The following is a 20,402-nucleotide window of genomic DNA, read 5'->3' as shown; positions in this document are numbered from 1 at the left end:
TGCAGATGGTGATCTCTTTTGTCCATCGAATGATAAATGCATAAATATCTCTTAAGCAAACTGTCCTCAGGTATTACATTTACCAATATGCAGTATTTCTTGAGTATTAACTGGGGGGATCTTTTTTAGGGGAGGAAAAGAATTTTGTTCCTGGAGATTCATTTGGTTTTTAGACTTTCTGCAGATCCCATCAAGTTCTAATTAATTAGTGTTCATTGTAAACATTTTTTTCCTCTTTCTAATGTAGATAGCAGAATAGTGTGGAGTATGCTAAGAAAAAGAACACATCCATATCACCAACTAAAACATTATTGGCTTTAAGTTCTTTCAGACCAAAGCCACTGTACATGCCTTAATGAGATCTATATTTGGTGAATCTTATTTGCAAATAAAGAGAGAGGTTCTGTAATTAGTGAGGTGACTAGAGCATAGATTGATTTGATCCTTTTAGCTAAGAGAACTGCTCTCATTCATTTCATCGGGGGATGACTTGCAAAGATTATTGTCTCATACAGTGTCCTAAAACTTCCTACCCTCTCCTTTGCTCATAAGTGTGCTTAGACTTTTGCAGTAGTTTTAGTAAGGAAAACAGATTAGATATCCACAGATCCAAATGAGTACACTTTATTCCTAACTCTGAAAAGACAAAGAAGAAAAGTCACTCTGTTCTCACTAGACTCATTGACTGGATCTTGGAATGAATCTAGCAAAGAAGCCACTGGGGGAAAAGTTCTGTAGGTGAAGTGTGTGCTTTTGGAGAGAGGCTATGCTATAAAAACATAGCACTTCTGGAAGAGGGTTTAATTAAGTTTTAATAGGTGTGCAGATCTCTATTGCTGCTGACTTCCTTGAGAGTTGTTGGAAGTGAAGAGCAGTATTGGTTTGACTGAGTGGACTGGCCTGAGAGCAAAATGTGTGCATGAGTCTGTTAAATGCATTCCTTGCTTAAAATTCTAAGAACACAAAATGATCCCCATGAATGCTAAATGAAGCCATTTTTTACATATATTTTTATATAAGTAGGTAGTTACCCATGTGGTAGCATTTTGGGGGATTTGGAAAAAAAATCTTATCAAATGTCCCCTTCCTGACCCGACTGTCTGACCGCAGTGTTTTTCCCCCACCTGCTTCTCTGTTTAGAGTCTTTATCCAATAATAAGACTATATATTCTACAACCAGAGATAAATTTTAATATAAACACTCCTGAAGAAGTACCTTAAATTAAAACCTTAATACCTTAATAGATCTTAATATTTCTTTCCACTGATGTGATTACTGCTTCTTAAGAGGCACATCCCATTCAATAACACTCCTGTGTGATCTACCTAATGTGCCAGAGACCTTTCTCCAGGTCCCTTAATATTGTATTTGCATCCAAGCTTTCAAACTGCTCATCCTCTTCAGTTTTGCTCTTTGGGGGGCATTTATCTCTTGGATGACATTTTCTAGGACTTCTCTTTTATGACTCTTCATTGCTAATATCTTGAAACTTTAATTCTTCAGATAATGTGTCATTCCATGGTATGGTAGCTTCTCAGAATCTCCTGAAAGGTATTGATGTTTAAAGTAACAATAACAAGCCACTGTATCAGGAAAAGCTCAATCATTACAAAAATTCTGTTTATTTCCTTAGAGGTAATGCAATCTGGGGCCAGTTGCTTAACCCTGTGTCTATGAGATCTATCCACCTATTCATCTATCTATCTATCTATCTATCTATCTATCTATCTATCTATCTATCTATCTATCTATCGAACACAATGCCATATGTAAATAGGAGCATCTGCCAGAAAGACTTAGTGGGAACCCATCTTGCACGAGAACAATCACTGTTCTCATCTCAATGACAGGAATGTGTCGTTATCTCCTTGCTTTAGGTCTTTTTTTTTGATACTAATAATAAGGGGTTCATCTGTTTGCAGAATATATATAGCTTGTATGATTTTAAGGCATGTATTAGAGATACTTTGTGGGAAGAGAATCTTTAAGATGACATTTTGATCTACAAAATTAGATACTTTTTATAGACCACCATAAATTAGCAATTGGCTCATCTTGTATTCTCTGTACTTTTCAGTAAGTTATGTGACTTATAAAGATGCAGTCTATGGTCTCATTTGAGAAAAATTGCCTGTCCTTTTGTTATGTCTTTAACAAGGATATATGTGTAGGTTACTTTAATTAAATTTTTTAAAGATGGAAAAGTAGACATATGGGACAGTTAATCATATTCTCAGTCTTTATTTAAAAATAATAATATGGTCTTTTGGATATTTTGAGAACTGGTCCCAGTGGCAAAACAAGATGGCAGAGTTGAGGGTAGGGACTCCACTAGACCCCTCCAAATAGCTTTAAATAATGACTCTAAACACATTTTAAAGTGTTAGAACCCACAAAAAGAGGGAGTGGAACTATTTTCCAGCTGAAGGCATTTTGGAAGGTCATCAAGTCTGTTGATTGGAGTGGATTTAGAGTGAAATTATAGTGCAGGCCTTTCCAGCAAAGCCCAGGTCCCAGGAAATGGCTGTGATCACCAGATCTCTTGGCCCATAGAGGCAAAGGCTGTGAGGGGAGCTCCAGGCCAGCATCAAACCCTGCAAGCTACTGAAGGAACAGCTCTGCCATAGGAGTGGCAACCATGACAGCAAGAGCTTTCAGAGATCTCAGCTCAGAGATAAGGGGATATTGCAGGGGGCTTTGTTGCTGGCACTGTGGCAGGTCTGTGTGCTCATGCTCAAATCAGGGTAGCTGTGCTGGCTCACTGGTCCCCAGAAAGGTCTCTGAAAACAGCTGCACAAAACCCCCGAAGGTTGAGACAGGGCACCTTCTACCCTGGAAATAGTTAACAAAGAGTTAAAAGCCAAGTAATGGGCTGGGGAAAGGAGTAAATGATAGAAAAAGATTCTGACCATAGAAAGTTACTATGGTAACAAGGAAGATCAAAAAATCCACTTAGAAGATGAAAACAAAATGAAAACTCCAAAGCCACCAAGAAAAATAAAAATTGGTCTCAAACTATGGAAGAGCTTAAGGGGAATTTTGAAAGTCAAGTAAGACAGGCAGAAGAAGAATTCAAAAGAGAAATGAGAGTGAAGAGAAAAGAAATACAAAAAGCTAATGAGGAGAATGCCTTAAAAACATAAAATTGACCAAATAGGAAAGGAGGTAAAAAAACTCATCGAGGAAAACAATTTCTCAAAAATTAAAATTGATCAAAGGGAAGCTAAAGACTTTATGAGAAATCAAGATGTAATAAAACAAATCCAAAAGAATTAAAAAATAGGGGAGGGAGAGAGTAAAATATCTCATTGGGAAAATAGCTGACTTGGAAAATAGATCCAGGAGAAATAATTTAAAAAATTATTGGTCAACTTGAGAAAAAAAAAGAGCTTGGACATCATCTTTCAAGAAATTTTCAAGGAAAACTATCTTGATATTTTAGAACAGAGGATAAAATAGAAATTGAAATAACTCATTAATCACCTCCTGAAAGAGATCCTAAGATGAAATCTCCTAGGAATATTATAGCCAAATTCTGGAAAGCTCAGGTCATGGAGAAAATATTGCAAGCATCCGGAAAAAAATAATATAAGTATAGTGGTCCACAGTCAGTATAACACAAAGGTTAGCTATATTAAAGGATCAGAGGACTTGGAATATGCTATTCCTGAGAGTAATAGAACTAGGATTATAATCAAGAATCACCTATCCAGCAAAACTAAGTATAATCCCTTAGGGGAAAAGGTGAATATACAATGAACTAGAGGATTTTCAATCATTCATGTTGAAAAAAGTAGCATTGAATAAAAAAATCTGATTTTCAAATATAGGATTCAGGAGAAGCATAAAGAGGTCATCAGGAAAGGGAAATCATAAGAGACTTAACATGATTTATCTGTTTATAGTCCTACATGGGAAGATAACTTGCAACTCACAACTTCCTCATTGTTATGGTAGTTAGAAGGAATATGTATAGATAGAGAGAAAGAGATATATATCTAAATATACATATATATATATATAGGGATAATATTTAAAAAATAAAAAAAAAATTAAAAATGTGATAGAAGAATGTACTGGGAGAAAGTAAAAGGGAGAAGTGGAATATTGTAAATTATCTGCCATAAAAGAAGCAAAAAAAAAAAAAAAAAGCTTTTATAATGGAGGGGAAGGGGAGAGTTAGTAAACCTTACTCTCATCAGAATTGACTTAAAAATGATAGAAGAGAGGGCACATTAGGGGAGGCACTGGTCAGAAGCAAAATGCTTTTGAAAAAGGACAGGGGGAATGAAATGAGAATAGAAGAAACAGGGAAAATATAATTAGCAAAAGTAATTATGAAAAGAATTTTGAAGTTTCTCTGATAAAGGCCTTGTTTCTCAAATGTGTCATATTTATGAAAAATAAAAAGAAGAGCCATTCCCCAACTGATAAATGATCAAAAGATATGATCTATGCCCAAAGGTTTATAAAATAATGCATATCTTTTGACCTAATAATACCATTATTAGGCATGAATCCAAGAGAGATTTTAAAAAAAGAAGCTATATATAAAAATATTTATAGCAGCTTTTCTCAGAGGAAAGAAGTAGAAACCGAGGGGATGCCCATCAATTTGGGAATAACTGAATAAATTGTGATATGGGATTATGAAGGAATATTATTGTTCTATAAGAAATAATGAATAGGACGCTATCAGAAATACCTGAAAAATCCTCCAAGAGCTCAACCAAAGTGGAATGCACTGTGTACACTGTAATAGAAAAGTTGTGGGATGATCAGCTGTGAATGACTTTGCTATTCTCAGCAGTACAATGATCCAAGGATACTCTGAAAGATTTATGATGAAAAATACTAGTCATACCCAGAGAAATAACTGATTGTGTCTGAATATATACTGACGTATACTCTTTTTTTCTAGAAGGTTTTTTTGGAGGGCAAGAGGGAGATCTATGTTTTCTTTTGCAACATGACTTTTATAGAAATATTTTATGCAACTTCATATGGGCCTTCTCAGTGGGAGGGGGTAATATTGTGAGAAGGAAAGGAGAGAATCTGGAACTCAAAAAAAATAAAAACAGAAATGTAAAAAAATAGTTTTACATATTACTATTTAAACCTAAAAACGAGAGAGAGAGAGAGAGAGAGAGATCCCTCATCGTATTTAAAACGATTACTTCCAAAATAGAAATCCTTTTGTATAATTAGTAAAGTCATACTGATGTTTGCATATTAATTTCTTTGATATTTCTGTTTCCTCATTCAAGACATTAGAGATTGAAATGTGAGAGTCTATTGAGGGAGAAATCAGTATATAGGCATTAGAAGGTCATTTAGAATTGTGCCATGCAGAAGCTAGGCATAGACCACAGCATCTCACATGATATAGCAAAATAAGCACAAAATGGTTTCATGAATTTACATATAAAAGAGGATTTAATCAAATTATTGGAGCATGAAAGAAATTATTTATTTTATCTATGGAAGGGGAAGAATTCATGATCAAACCAGAGATAGAAAGGTTTATAAGAGGCAAAATGAATAATTTTGATTACTGAAAATTTAAAAAAAAAATAAGTTTTTGCATAAATCAGACCAATGCAGCTAAAATTAGAAGAAAAGCAAGGAACTGTGAACAGAAAACTTTGCAATAAGTTTCTTTGATAAAGATTTCATTTCTAAAATAGAGAGCTGAGTCAAATATACAAGAATAAGAGCAGTTCTCCAACTGATACAAGATCATAGGATATATAAGAGCACAGGAAATGAATAGTAAGTTTACAGAGGAGGAAATAAAAACTATTTTTTACTAAAGTAAAAAATGCTCTACATTACTACTAATTAGAAAAATGTAAATGAAAAAAAAAACTCAGAAATATCTCCTAATAACCATTAAAGTAGCTAAAATGATGAATGAGGGAAAATTACAAATGCTGGAAACAATGTGGAAAAATAGGTATACTAATGCACTTTTTGTTGAGTTGTGAATTAGTCCCACTCTTCTGGAAAGCAATTTGGAACTATGCCTCAAAAGCTATTAAATTATTCATATCCTTTGATATAGCAATACCACTACTAGGTCTATGCTCTAATGAGATAAAAGAAAGAGAAAAAACACCCCAAAGTATAAAAATATTTGTAGCAGCTCTTTTTTTGTAGTGGCAAAGAATTGTAAATCAAAGAGATGCTCTTCAGTTGGGTAATGACTGAATCAGTTATGACTTATGAATATTATTAGATATTATTGTGATTTAAGAAATATTGAAGGTGATGGTTTCAGAAAAAAATCTGGGAAAACTTGTGTGAATTGATTAAAAAGTGATCCAACTAAAAAAAAAAAAAGTGATCCAACTAAACTAGGAGAATAATTCATATAGTAACAGAAAAAATTTTAAGGTAATCAACTTTAAAAAACTTAGTAACTGATCAACACATTGACCAGCAACAAATCAAGGACTCATGATGAAGCATGCTATCTATTTCTAAAAAAAGTTGATGAATTCAGAGTGCAGATTGAAACATTTTTTCTTTTTTCTTGCTCTTTTTGTGAACATGAATAATGCAGAAATTCATTTTGCATACTATATTTATAATGGTTTATTTTTTACCTTCTCAATATATAGAAGAGAAGGGAGGGAAGAAGAAGAGAATTTGTAGCTGAAAAATAATTTGAATTAAAAAAAAGAATCATGTCATATAAACTTTGTCCAAACTCTTTAGTGCAAATAATTAGGAAGGTGGGAATAGTAGAATAATTCTTGATCCTCTCTATAGAACTATGCAGAACACTAGAAAGTATCCAAAATTGAAGACATCATTTAGTGAATCTATGCATTTAAAAGTTCTCCAGTTTGACTTGCTTAGATGGGTTATAGTTAACTTGGGAACTCAGGAGAAATTCTGATGAATTTTATGAGTCCTTCCCAATCAAGCTGATGGAATTATAGGATCTTGTCCTTTGTCAAAAGTGTTGATTCCCATGGAGATAAATCTGGACCCTAGAACATTATGAAGAGATATGTTTCCTAAATTCTTGATGAGATAACATAGAGAAGTGATTCCTCATAACTTCGGCTACTTTCTATTAACTGACAGAGACCCAAGAGAATAGATCCTTGTTGGAGAAATTATCTTCCCTAGAGTTTATGCAAGTGAACTGGTGAAAATGCCCTTATACTCTGGCTTTTCTCACAGGTTTTCACTCTGTCATGCTTACAGACAGACCAGACTGCAACATGAATGGACAGGAAAAGGTTTTCTCTCTCCCTCCTTGCAGCAATGGTGACTTACTAAAGAAACACATGGCAATTGAATAGCATATGCTTACACTTGGCCTAACGGTAAATTTAAGTACACTACGCCTGAGTTCCAACCTTTTGTATAGAGGGAAAAAATTTGAATTTCCTAGGTCCAAAAATCCAAATTCCAAGAATCTAGTTTTCTGCCATATGCAAAGGAAAATTTCTTAGATAGCATTAGCTTTGTGTATCACCTTGTAATTAATCTAATGTTCAAGAATTCCTTATTTGTTATCTTGCTACCCAGAGCATTTTCTTAACACCCTTCTTGGAAACAGAAGAGGAATATTGATGAAACCACCCTACAACTGAAGAACTAAAGCTGTGATATAGCTAGACAAGTTATCTATACCTTTCCAACCCTCCACAATAATGTGGGTTACTTAGATGGTGACATTTTTTTCCATGTGATAATGAGAGACTAAAGGAGGATTTTGTGGATAGAAAGTTTCTACTGACTTAAAATTACCATATAATATTAATAAATGATTAAAGAATTTGAAATCTCGGGTCTATTCATGTTAACTTCCTCACCCCTTCAAAAGTCTCCTATTGCCTCCTCTAGGATGAAATAAAACTTCTTGATCTGGTATTAAGGTTTTTTACAATCTCATTCCAATCTAACCTTATTTCCTATTATTTCTTTCTTTATGTTCCAACCAAACTGGAACAACTGTTCCCTCAGCTTGATGTTTCCCTTGTATTCATACAAATTGACATTTTTTTTGGATACTTACAATTTTCATCCTCAGCTCTCAAAATTCTTTCTTTATTCAATATTCAGTTCAAATAGTTTACTTGCAAAGTATCTCTCCTGATCCTTTGAGTTGAGACTTAGCTCTGTCCTTTATTATCAAATGAGATCATTTTTATAAAGTTAATTTAACTAAATGATAGAGAGAGAGAGAGACAGAGAGAGACAGAGAGAGAGAGAGAGAGAGAGAGAGAGAGAGCCCACGAGCACACGCTTGCAAGGGAGCAATTGGGAGAGAAAGGGAGTAAGAATAGAACATTGAGGATTAAAGAATCAAAAGAAACTTTCCTACTTCACTATTTTAAACCAGGGCCATAATTATTGGAAATAGTTTTCTGCCCTTAACAACTAGATTGCACTTGAATGAGTGGTGCACATGTCTCATCATCCATTAAATAATTTTTTTTTTGGCAACATATGATCCAAGCAAGGTATGGGGGCTAGCATTTTGGGTAATATAAAATGATGAAGATAGTTTCCTTTTTTAAAGTATTATTAAAGTCTAATAGGAAGCATTTTTTAAAAATAGGAAGCATTTTAAAGAAACTGTTCAATCCTAAATTACAAATGATTTCGTAATTTCCAAATTTGATGGTCTTTTCTCATTCATATTTCTTCTTGACATATTTGACACTATAGGCCACTGTATCTTCCTGGATACTCTTCTCTATGTTTTAATATTTCTCATCTCTTATAGTCCTCCGCAATAGGTATTCCACAAGGTTCTATAGGTCTTATTTCTTTTGATGACCTCATTAGATTTCTTGGGTTTAATTATTGTATACTACAAAGATTGTTATATTCAACCCTAGTTTTCTCCTTTGAACTTCAGTCCCACAATGCCTTACTAGATATCCAGGAGATATCTCAAATTCATTTTTTTTCACACTAAGCCTTTGCTTTCAAACTTCCCTATTTCTAAGAAAGGTATCACAATCTTTCCATTCTCCCAGATTTGTAGCTTTCACATTATTTTCAGTCCACACTCTCCTTTGCTCCACATATCTAATCTGTTGCCAAATTTTGCCATTTCTGCTTCAGCAGCATTTCTCACGAGACCCCTTCTTTTTTACTTACTGCCACCTAAGATCAAATCCTCATCATCTCTTCCCTGGATTATAGCAACAATCTTTTAATTGTCCTTCCTTCCTCAAGTCTACATTCCAGGTTATCCCACACACTTCTGGAAAAGTGATTTTCCATCAACACATCCCTGACTATGTTCCTACTCTCTTCAATCAACTCTAGTTGATCTCTATTATCTCTGGGGAGTGAAACTTTTTGTTTAGCTTTTAAAATTCTTCATAGCTTTTTCTCAACCTATATTTCAGTCTCATTAGATGTTTTTCCCCTCCAGCAGTATGTACTCAAGCCAAACTCCTCTCACTCTCTCATACATGACATTGATCTGCTATTTCCATGTTTTTACACTGACTCCTCCTTAGGGCCTGGATGCTCCCCCTCCACATCTCTATCTCATAGAATCCCTCTCTTTCAAGATTCTACTTACAAAGCCCTTCCTGATCCCCTTGCCTTCCCCCAAACATCCTTCTATTAAACTACTTTGTATTTGTTCTGTATATATTTACATATGTATTTGTTAGAATTCAAACTTTAGAATTTAAACTCCAAATGTATAGGGATTGTTTTAGCTCTTGTATTTACATTTAGCAAATAATCTGGCAAATAATAGGAGACAATAAATGCTTGCTGATCAATTGATTGATTGAAGAATTACCCTTATTAATATGAGAAAGTGTTGAGTTGTGGATTTGGTATCAAGAAGACCTACATTTAATTCATTCCTCTGCCATTTACAGCTATGGGACTACTTGGGAATCCCCTGAACTCTGAGACGATTCTCTAAAGCTATATGTTGCAGACAAGTTGCAAATAGGCATGGGTGGAATGAATTGTCTAACTGCAAGCTTCCTTTTATTAATAAAACCACAACATCCCTAATTATGGTAATACTTTGTAGAATAAACCAAGGTTAGTAAGAAATACAAAGCATTCATACAGTAGTTATGTCATCTGTCTGAGGGTACCAGAGAAAGCTTCATGAATGGCTTTTTTTCCCTGGGATTTAAAAGATGAGTAGAGTTCTGACAAATGAAAGGATTGACAGAAATGGGGGGGTGGGCAGGTGTGGAGCATTCTGGGCAGAGAGATCAGCACTGGTTTAGCATCAGCATCTCTCTAAATTCAGCCCCCCTCAATCCAACTATGCCCCTGGCTCTTTCCTCATTGTCTCCTCCAATTGATCGAGATATTATCAGGATAACTTTTATTGGAGACTTATGTCATCCAAAGCCTCCCATTAGAAACACTGTCAAGCTCTTCTTTTGCTGGGGAGGGTAAACTTAAGCAAGTCCAGGTGTTTTCACTTCAGAGACTCCAATAGCAACAATACACTCAGCACTTGGAAGCTAACAAATTTGCTATGTCACAATTGATAATCAACTCTAGTAAAAGAATGTCCAAATCAATTGAGCTTTAGCAAGGGCAAAGCGACTGGACACAGGCAGGCTCCCAGCAAAAGTAGGCCAAGCTTGATAAATTTGCCCTTATTATAGCTATTGATGTTTAAATTTCTTCAGGGATGTTGTTACATGGGTGCCTAGCGGTGACAGAGGTACGATGACCTCCTTCGATCCTTAATCTACACCTGTTAGTTGGCTCCCTAGTTGCTTGTGAGTATACTCAAGCTTAAAGGTTAACAAAAGAAAAACAGGCCGAGTTTACGCTACTGCAGCAACGGATCAATGCAGAGTAAATAACCTTCTCTGTCTTATTTCCCCAAGCATTATTGATCCAAGTTCTTTGTTCTTTGTCATGTTTCTGTCTTCTTATCCCAGGGGACACTAAACGATCAGCTCATATTGGACATGTTAACTGGCACATTATGACAGCTACCATTTTGTCACTCAAGGTACTGCTATATATATAAAGACTCACACGTCAGAGTTTCCTAACCCATACTCTCTGAAAATAAGCTTCAGACAGAGGTTTTCTAGTCACTTGTTTCTTTCTTTCATTCCCTCAACCTCCCCCTATCCTGACCTCAGGATATTTTGTGTGAATTCTACAGTGTCGGCAAATTTATTTATTTTTTTAACTGCCACTATCCATAACAGCAAATAATGACACGATGGTTTAAACCTTGGAACCACTTGTATATATGTGCACACTTGAAATAGGTTTTCAAGCAGCAGCATAAACTGACATGGATCTTGACCATCTGGATCTTAATTTTTATTTAGCATAGGAACACATTTCTTTCATTTGCAAGGGTAGGTGCATAGGAAATCAAGGGTACTGTATGGATCTCTGGAATATTGCAGATATCTTTCCAGTCATAATAAGCCCAGACTTAATCTGTTAGCTGTGTAAAGGTTTCTGAGGTCTTAACTGCTCTGTAAACTGGCAGACTTGTGGTTGAAGTGGTTGTTCATTTGAAGACTATTGGATTTCTAACAAAATTAATTGGATTTCCTTCCTTATGAATGTTGTTTCAATATTCTTATGTCAAAGTAAAGGTTTGCCAATAATGATTCTAGGAAAAAAAGAGATATTGGAAGGCACAGAAACCTATTTTTACTAAATTATATTCTGTTTATCTAGGATACAGAAGAAGCTTGAAAAGAAAACTTTTCTCTATAAAAAAATAATAAAACAAAACACTCTGGTTGAGTGATCCAATCGATAGAAGTAAGTGTTGTGTGCAGTTCTAGTGCCAAGCTATGGATATTACAAGTTTGTATGGTTCCATTTTGCAAATTGACATGGTATCATTCAAAGAATAATATGGAGACATTTTGTGGATTGAATGACAGTTCTGGAGGTAGCAGGACTATATGTAAGTTGGAAATAATTGGAGAAGAAAAAATATTGATAGCTGAACATTACTTCATGTCTGCTTTTTATGTTGTCTGTCATATAGCTACCAAATGGCTGGAATTCTAGTCATTCTGCATGGAGGATGTAATCAACTAATAGCACCAGACTAATGTGTTTTTTTCTTTAGATATTGTTTCTAGCAATTATAATTGGTTATACTTATAATTGGATTTAATACCTTTAAGCCAAGACTAAAGACACAGCATTGTGAAAAACATGTATTTCTTATTATAGAGTCATTTAGATCCTCTTTTTTTCAACTTAATTCTACTTTGCTTATTGTCTTATATCTTGAATTACATGGCCAAATGTGCTTACTGTAACCAAAGCTGTTTATGTTCTGCATGCTTCATTTTCTTCAGAGAATCTTTTCTTTCTTAAATTTTTATGTAATTGTATATTTGTATATATGCATATCAGAAACATTCTTCACTATCTGCTCTCAGTCTAGTACATTTAACCCACTGAATAATCACCTTTTCAAATCATGTGTTGATATATAAAATTCTTTCCATTAATTCTCAACTTGGAGATAATATTATGGAGCATTGCTATAAAATATGCAACTGGTTATGAAGAATGTTTGCTGCTTTTAACTTTCAGTGTACTTTATAAACACTAATTACTGAAAACATAATCTCCATATCACAAATAGGTGAGAAAATAAGATTGGTCAGTCTATGTGTTTTTACAAATAAAAGCACTACATGCTAAATATTTTAATGAATTTGCTTCAGAGAAGGCTGAAAGCTAATCCAGGGACAGATCACAGAAGCTGTAATCTGAATCTTGGTACTAGTGAAAGGCCTTGTGGAATGATAAATAAATGCCATCTTTCTAGGATGCTCATAGTTCCTGTGGTGGTTCTTAATGCTTATCTATGCATCCAGGACCAAGAAATAAGCTTATTGTCTAAATCTATTACTTGTGAAAATTTGGCATACATTGCAAATGAGACTTTAGATATAGCTTTCATTTTTACCTTAAAAATCTCCCTTGCCTTGTCTCCTCCCACTGTACTTATTGCATTTTTTGAGAAAATATAGTGAAACTTTAATTGAATATAGAAATGAAATCATTACATGTGTTTCAACCTTTGTAGTTCTGCCAAATAACCTCCTTTTCCCCATCCTCCAAGTCATTGCTAGAAGTTAAAGGAGACTAAAGGACCATTTCCAAAGCTTTAAAGACATTTTCTTTTATAGGAAGAGCATGTTTGGGAATTGTTTATACTCAAAATGAGACTGTTGCTGACTTATATCATGCTTTTAGAGTCCCAAGAGTTTGCTGGAAATAGCCATCAATGCCACCCTGGGTTACAAATGAAGATGTCATCATGACCAATTTTATAAAGGTTACAAGCTTCATTTTTAATTAAATAAAAAATAGAGTGTCAAGGTGGGTGTTTCTTATAAGACATTTACTGTTATAAATAAACCTTGGAAAGCTTTCAAATCATCATGAAGATTTACTTCACTGAAGAAACCATCCCTATACATAATGTTTTTTATTTGGCTATCTTAATTGCTCCACTAAATTTAGAGTCCTATTCATCACAGATTTGCATATCTAGATTGTTTGAGATACATTCAGATACACTAAACTTGAATAGCTTGGAGATGCCTTGGAACCATTATAATCAATCAACAAGTATTTATTAAGCACTATTATGCTCCAGGCACACTGCTAAGGGGAACAAATGCAAAGAAAGAAGTAATCCCTACTTTCAGGAAACTTATATTCTAACTTAATAAATGACAAATCTATGTATATGTCTAATCATATACATGCACACATATATGCAATTGCTTTATTATATTATTGTTATAATACATATAACTATATATAATATAAAATTACTTTAAAAATATATATGTATATATGTGTGTGTATTTATATATGTGTGTGTGTAAGTAAAAAAATGTCGCATTTAAGGCATCAGGAAAGTCTTTAGGTAATAGATGATGCTTAACTTATGTCTTAAAGGATAAAAGGGATTTTCTCAACCAGTTGTAGATAAGGACAATGTTTAATAAATACTTCTCAAAATCTTGTTATGTAATGGCTATAGTAGAGCCCCTTTATTTCTTTTCTATTTTACATAGAAGAAGGAGGAAAACTCTAAGAGATACTTTATTTCAGGCCCACAAAATTATCAGCTTCTAGAACTCAAGCAGTGTGAGGTTGTTGTACAACCTCACTCATCCAGCTCATCCTGGCCTGCACTTACCTTATCAAATGATTCTATGGGTCTTATATGGCCCACAGGCCTGATGTTCCCTACCCCCTGAAGGAAAGTATCTCTTAGTTTTCTTCCTTCTCCTACCCAGATTCTGACTAGCTGTGCTTAATTGAGCAAGCCATTTAAGCTTTCAATACTTAGATGACTCTCTAATATTTCATTAAGAGTTGACATCTATATTACTGGGAGAGGATGCAGTTCAGGCATGTGAAACAATAGCAAAAGTACACAGTGGCAGAAAATTGAGTATGAGGAATAGAGGGAAGACCAATTTGGCTGGGTTCTACAGCTCTAATAGAAGAGTTATAATTGATGAGGCTGGGCTGGCCACATTTTAAAGAGTTTTAAAAGTCAAAAATTAGTTTATATTGGATTCTTGTGGTCATAGGGAGCCTTTTGAGGGGAGTGACAAAATTCAAACTGTACTTAAAGAAAATGCCCTGATGAGGTCCTTGTATGATTGATAGGAAAATGGAATAACTTAAAGCCAATTAGGAGGCTTTGGCAATACTTAAAACTAGAAAGGCTAAGGGCCTAACCTATGGTGGTGGCTGTGTAAATAGAAAGGATCAGATGCAAAAATTACAGCAGCCAATTCTTCTCTTCCCCAAAGAACATCTGAAGTTTATTCAACCAGTCTCTAGTCTAGAAATTGTATGCCATTGTTTCTCAATTCATTTTAATTTCCAATGAGGCAGACAGTGGGATTACTCAGATGATCCAAGATTGCTCCTTAAAATTGTTGTTTTTTCTTTTTTTTTTTTTCTTGAAGAGGGACATGACCTCAGGAAGGTGATGCCATAACATGCAAATGAACTGGATTTAAGTGGGGACAATACAGTCTCACTTTCTCCTCCAGAGTTATTTGGGCCCAGTGCGAAGATATAGATCAGGATGACTGGAGAAGGTCCCATATATTGTGAGAAGCCTTGAGTACCCAATTGATTACCCAATCAGTAATTAAAGAAAAGTTTAAAAAGAGGCCTATTTTATGTAGTCAAAACAAAAAAACAAACCAACAAAAAAGCTCCTTTTATTTGGAAAGGGAAGATCTTCAAGATTTCTGGTTACAACAAAAACAATTGCTATTTATATTAAATCAGGGCTCAACAATGACTAAATGGAGCTATTGTTGGCCAATAAATGAGAACTAAAATTATTTAGGTTTAAAACATACTCCTTAAAAATGAAATGTAGTTCCTGGAGATAGAATGTAGCAAATGACAACCATAAATGATTTCATTATTACTGAACTTGGGAGTTCCCTCACCTTTCTGATTCTTATTCAAATATTGTCTACCAGGTTTCCTTCCTAACTGATTTCTAGGGCCCTTCTAGGTCTAAATATATTAAATTATGTTGCTTCAAGGGCACACGGTTTAGTAATGTTGATTATAAGACATACAATGTGACAGTTCTCACTTTTAAACAGGAATGACAGAAATCTTTATCTGATACATCTGTGAGTAGAGGTAGAATTGCTGCCACCTAGAGAAAAAAGCAGCAGTTATGGAGAGTTATATTATCATTGAGCTCATCAGTTCTCTATCTCTTTGTAGGACTTTATTTGTGTTTAGTAGGCTGAAATATTTAGGGAATGAGATAACTCAATGCCATCAAATTAATTGTAAGTATCTATTCAGGAAAGGGTATGAGCTAGTTTCCTAAGTCTCTGATAGAAGTTTTTGGAAGAGTTGATTTAGAGGATGTGTATAAAAGTTGGTAATGAGCTTTGATGTTTTTAGGGGTGGATTATAGTGGTGGTAGAATTATATGAGATTGTTAATCTTATTGATTTTCATGAGCATTGTGCACCAATTAAATTAAAATGTTACTCATTTGATATGTGATTAAAGGTATATGTTTCATTTTCTTTAAAAATCACATGAAAATTTAAGTATTCTGATTGGAAAGAATTATTTTTGAGGGATTTGCAGAATAGGACTTTGTCCCAGGACAAAGTCCCAGGACTCTAAGACAATAATTTCCCCAAAAGGAGATCAATTTAAAGAATCAGTGAATAGCAATTATATTTCTCTAAAAAATAAAACAGAAGTACAATCTGGTAGTCAGATGTGAGGACAGTTCTGTTATGTTGGAGGCAATGGTGGATGGTGAGATAGACGGCATTATTACCCACCCATGTAGGGAGGGGTGTGTTTGTTTCTTGAATTTCTAGGCCAGAGCCTGAGAATAGTGAGGCATAAGGCTTAACCCAGTTAAAAGTATAGGAATGGGGTTAGGCCAGGGCTTGAATAGTATACCAATTCCCTCAGTGCCAACAGTGTTGGCCCAGCTGCTTTGCAGCACTCTTTGCCAGCTGGTCTCTGAGACAGAACAGTCCAGGAAACCATCAAGGGAATAGTAACAGGCTCAGAAGAACTTCTCCTGATCATTCCCGTGAGATTTTTATCCTTTTTAGCTTCTCAGGTTCCCAAGAGCTTGGTCAAGTGGGCCAGATCAAAGCACCATGATCCACATAATGGAATCCTAGGAATCTTTGAGAATCCCAGAGTCCTCCAAGTGCCAGCCTGACTGGGGAAGAGGAGATGCTTCCCCAGTTCTACAGATTCTGCACTCCTTCTAAGCATCATTTCCCCCTGAGAGGAACATTTCAAGCAGACCAAGACAAGGGAGTGAACCCTTCTGAGAATTCCTCAGCCTACCCAATTTAGAAGGATTTTTACCACCCTGCAAAAATGAGTCTTCCCAAATTGCTTAAACTTTTCTAGGCAAAAAGCTAGGGTAATGAGTTGGAGGCTCTAGGTATCTAGATTACATTTGTTCTTAACTTAAGATCTACAGATTTACTTTTCAAGACATATTTTGATAACCATTTTAATTCAATTGGTTTGATGATAAACCTATGAATTTTATGTTATGCATTTAAAATATTTTTCTGAGGACTGTCATAAATTTCTTTTATTTGCTAATTTATTTTAAAAATTTCAGTAGTTATGAGACTAAGTGGAGGCACCCAGTGATGGGATTTGTGTAGGCACTAAATGTTGGGGTTTGGTTATATGACTAATTCATAATAGCCTTTCTTTTTCGCCAAAAGATAGGTTTATTTGTGAGAAAAGGTTACAGAAAAAATGAAGAGGTAAAAGAGACACCAGGAGTGGCAAATATAAAGTAGATTTGGGAGAGCATATAGTTAGCAAGGGAAGGGGATTTAAAAATTTACAATGGAAAAGACAAGTTTCCTAGGGAAATTCACAATTAACCAGGAAAAAGGAAAAATACAATGAGGTGGAAGTATGCCATTAACTGGGAGTTTAGCACCCTAAAAGAGTTAGCTATAGGAAGGAGAAAGGCAACATGAAATATGAGGGAAGGATATGAAAAAAAGATACCAGGAGGTAGAGTACCATGGGAGGCTAACCCAAAAGGGATTCAATAAAGATGCCCATGGCAAAGACCATGACAGATTTATAGGGAAAATTTAACCTCGGGGATTTGACATCACTTGGATGTCTGATTGGATATAGTAAGATGGGATACCAAAAACACCATAGGGGGTGAGACTATAAAGTTGAGCTGATCCCCATCAGAGCCCTTCTCTGTTTGCTTCAAGGATTAATCTTATAGGTACTTCAAGTTTTCTGTGCCAACTCCACCTAGGGACCCAGGACCTCATCAATAATATTTTATTTTTCCAACTACATGCAAAGATATTTTTCAACATTCATTTTTTAAACAATTTTTATTAAAGCTTTTTATTTTCAAAATATATGCATGGATAATTTTTCAACATTGACCCTTGCAAAAACTTGTTTTCCAAATTTTTCATTCCCTTCCCTCTACTCCTCCCCTGGATGGCAAGTAATCTAATATATTCAACAGTGTTCCTCACCTTCCTCACCTTCCTCAGCCCAAATTAGCAAGCAATCTGTTATATGTTATACATGTATAATCATTTTAAATACCCTTCCATATTAATCATGTTGTGAAAGAAAAATCAGAACAAGAGAGAAACCAAGAAAAAAGCAAACAACAAAAAGATGAAAATTATATGTTCAATCTGTCAGCTCCATAGTTCTCTCCCTAGATACTGATGACATCCCAAATCTGTTGTAATTGACTGGGTCACTGTATTGCTAAGAAGAGCTAAATCTATTATAATCTTAATTGTGCACAATGTTTTTCTGTTCTTCTCACTTTACTCAGCCTCAGTTCATGTAAATCTTTCCTCACTTTTCTGAACTATCATTTCTTATAGAATAATAATATTCCACTATATTCATATATCTTCTTTTATTCAGCTATTTCCCAATTGATGGACATCCATTAGTTTCCAATTCCTTGCCAACACAAAAGAGCTGCCTGCCACAAGTTTCACCATGTTCCCTTTCCTTAAAAATAATTATAACTTTGAAAAAAATTCATAGCAAATTACTCCGATAAAGATCTCATTCTTAAATAGACAACTCAGTCAAATTTATCAGAATACAAATCATTCTTCAATTGATAAATTTTAGATGAAGTAATTAAACCTAACTATAGTCATATGAAAACTGCTCTAAATCACTATTGATTAGAAAAATGAACTCCCACCCCACACTTCTCAGATTGTTTATTATGATAGAAAAGGATAATGACAAATGTTGGAGGTGATAAAGGAAAATTAAGACTAATATAAGACTAATATACTGTTGGTGAAGTTGTGTACTGATTCAATCATTCCACAGACCAATTTGGAACTATGTCCAAAGGGCTATAAATCCATGTGTAGCCTTGGATCAAGCAATAAAATTACTAGGTCTATATCCCAAAGGGATAAAAGAAAAAAAGGAAAAAAGATCTCTATGTACAAAAATATTTACAGCACCTCTTTTGCTGGTCGCAAAGAATTGGAAATTGAGGGAATGTCCATTAATTGATGAATGGCTGAACAAATTGTTATTATATGATTTTGATGAAATAGTATTGTGGCAAAAGAAATGACAAGCAGAATGCTCTCCAAAAAAACTTTAAAAGACTTATATGAATTGATGAAAAGTGAAATGACTAGAACCAGGAGAACATTATATATAGTAATAGCAATATTTTATGAGTATTAACTGTGAATGACTTAGCTGTCACAAGAAATATAACCATTGCTCTCAAAAAGCTCACAGTTTTTCTATCTATTTATTTTTAGGCTATATATGTACATTCATTTTTTTAAACCTATTTCTATGAGAGTCATGTTGGGAGAGAATAATAGAACAAAAGGGAAAAACCATGAAAAGAAAAAAAAAAAAAACTAGAAGGAAAAAGTGAAAATAGTATGCTGTGACCTAATTTTCTCTCTAGAAGTTGATGGTATTTTTCACCCAGAGTTCATTAAAATGACATTGGATCACTGAATTGCTGAGAAGAGCCACGTCTATCATAGTTGAACGTCACACAATATTCTTGTTGCTGTGTACAATATTTTTGTAGTTATGCTTGCCTCATTCAGTATCAGTTCAGGAAATCTTTCCAGGCTTTTCTAAAATCAGCCTATTTATCAATTTTTTATGGAACAATACTATCCCATTGCTTTCATATACTATAATTTATTCAACCATTCCCCAAATGATGGGAAGCCCCTCAGTTTCTAATTTTTTACAATTACAAAGAGTTCCTACAAACATTTTTCCCCAGGTGGGTCCTTTTCCTTCTTTTATGATTTCTTTGGGATGCAGACACAGTTATAGCACTGCTGGATCAAAGTGTATGCACAGTTTTATATTCTTTTGGCCAAAGTTCCAAATTATTCTCCAGCGATGCATTAGCATGTCAGTTTTCCACATCCTCCAACATTTACAAATATCTTTTACTGTCATCTTAGTCAATCTTAGAGGTGTGAGGTGATACCTCAGAGTTGTTTTAATTTGCATTTCTTTAATCAATAGTGTTTTAAAGCATTTTTCATATGACTATAGATGGTTTTAATTTCTTCATCTGAAAATTATCTGTTCATATCCTCTGACCACTTATCAATTGGGGTATGACTTGTATCCTTATAAATTTGAATTAGTTTTCTACATATTTTAGAAATGAGGCCTTTATCAGAAATACTGGCTATACATTTTCCCCTCAGATTCTGCTTCCCTTCTAATCTTGGGTGCATTGGGTTTTGTGTGTGTGTGTGCACAAAACCTTTTTAATTTAATGTAATCAGTATTATACATTTTTCAATTAATAATAGTCTCTAATTATTCCTTGGCATCTTAATTT

At 34.5% G+C, this 20,402-nt stretch overlaps 1 long non-coding RNA gene across 1 annotated transcript in view; it reads left to right on the top strand.

The window, feature by feature from the left end:
- The window catches only part of LOC141553714 (uncharacterized), a 472,891-nt gene that overhangs the window by 69,234 nt on the left and 383,255 nt on the right, over nt 1-20,402 (top strand). The gene's annotated exons all lie outside the window — the stretch shown is intronic.

Source organism: Sminthopsis crassicaudata, chromosome 2 (assembly GCF_048593235.1).
Source record: "Sminthopsis crassicaudata isolate SCR6 chromosome 2, ASM4859323v1, whole genome shotgun sequence".
Classification (NCBI taxonomy): Eukaryota; Metazoa; Chordata; class Mammalia; order Dasyuromorphia; family Dasyuridae; genus Sminthopsis; species Sminthopsis crassicaudata.
This window is presented reverse-complemented; position numbering and strand designations above follow the sequence as displayed.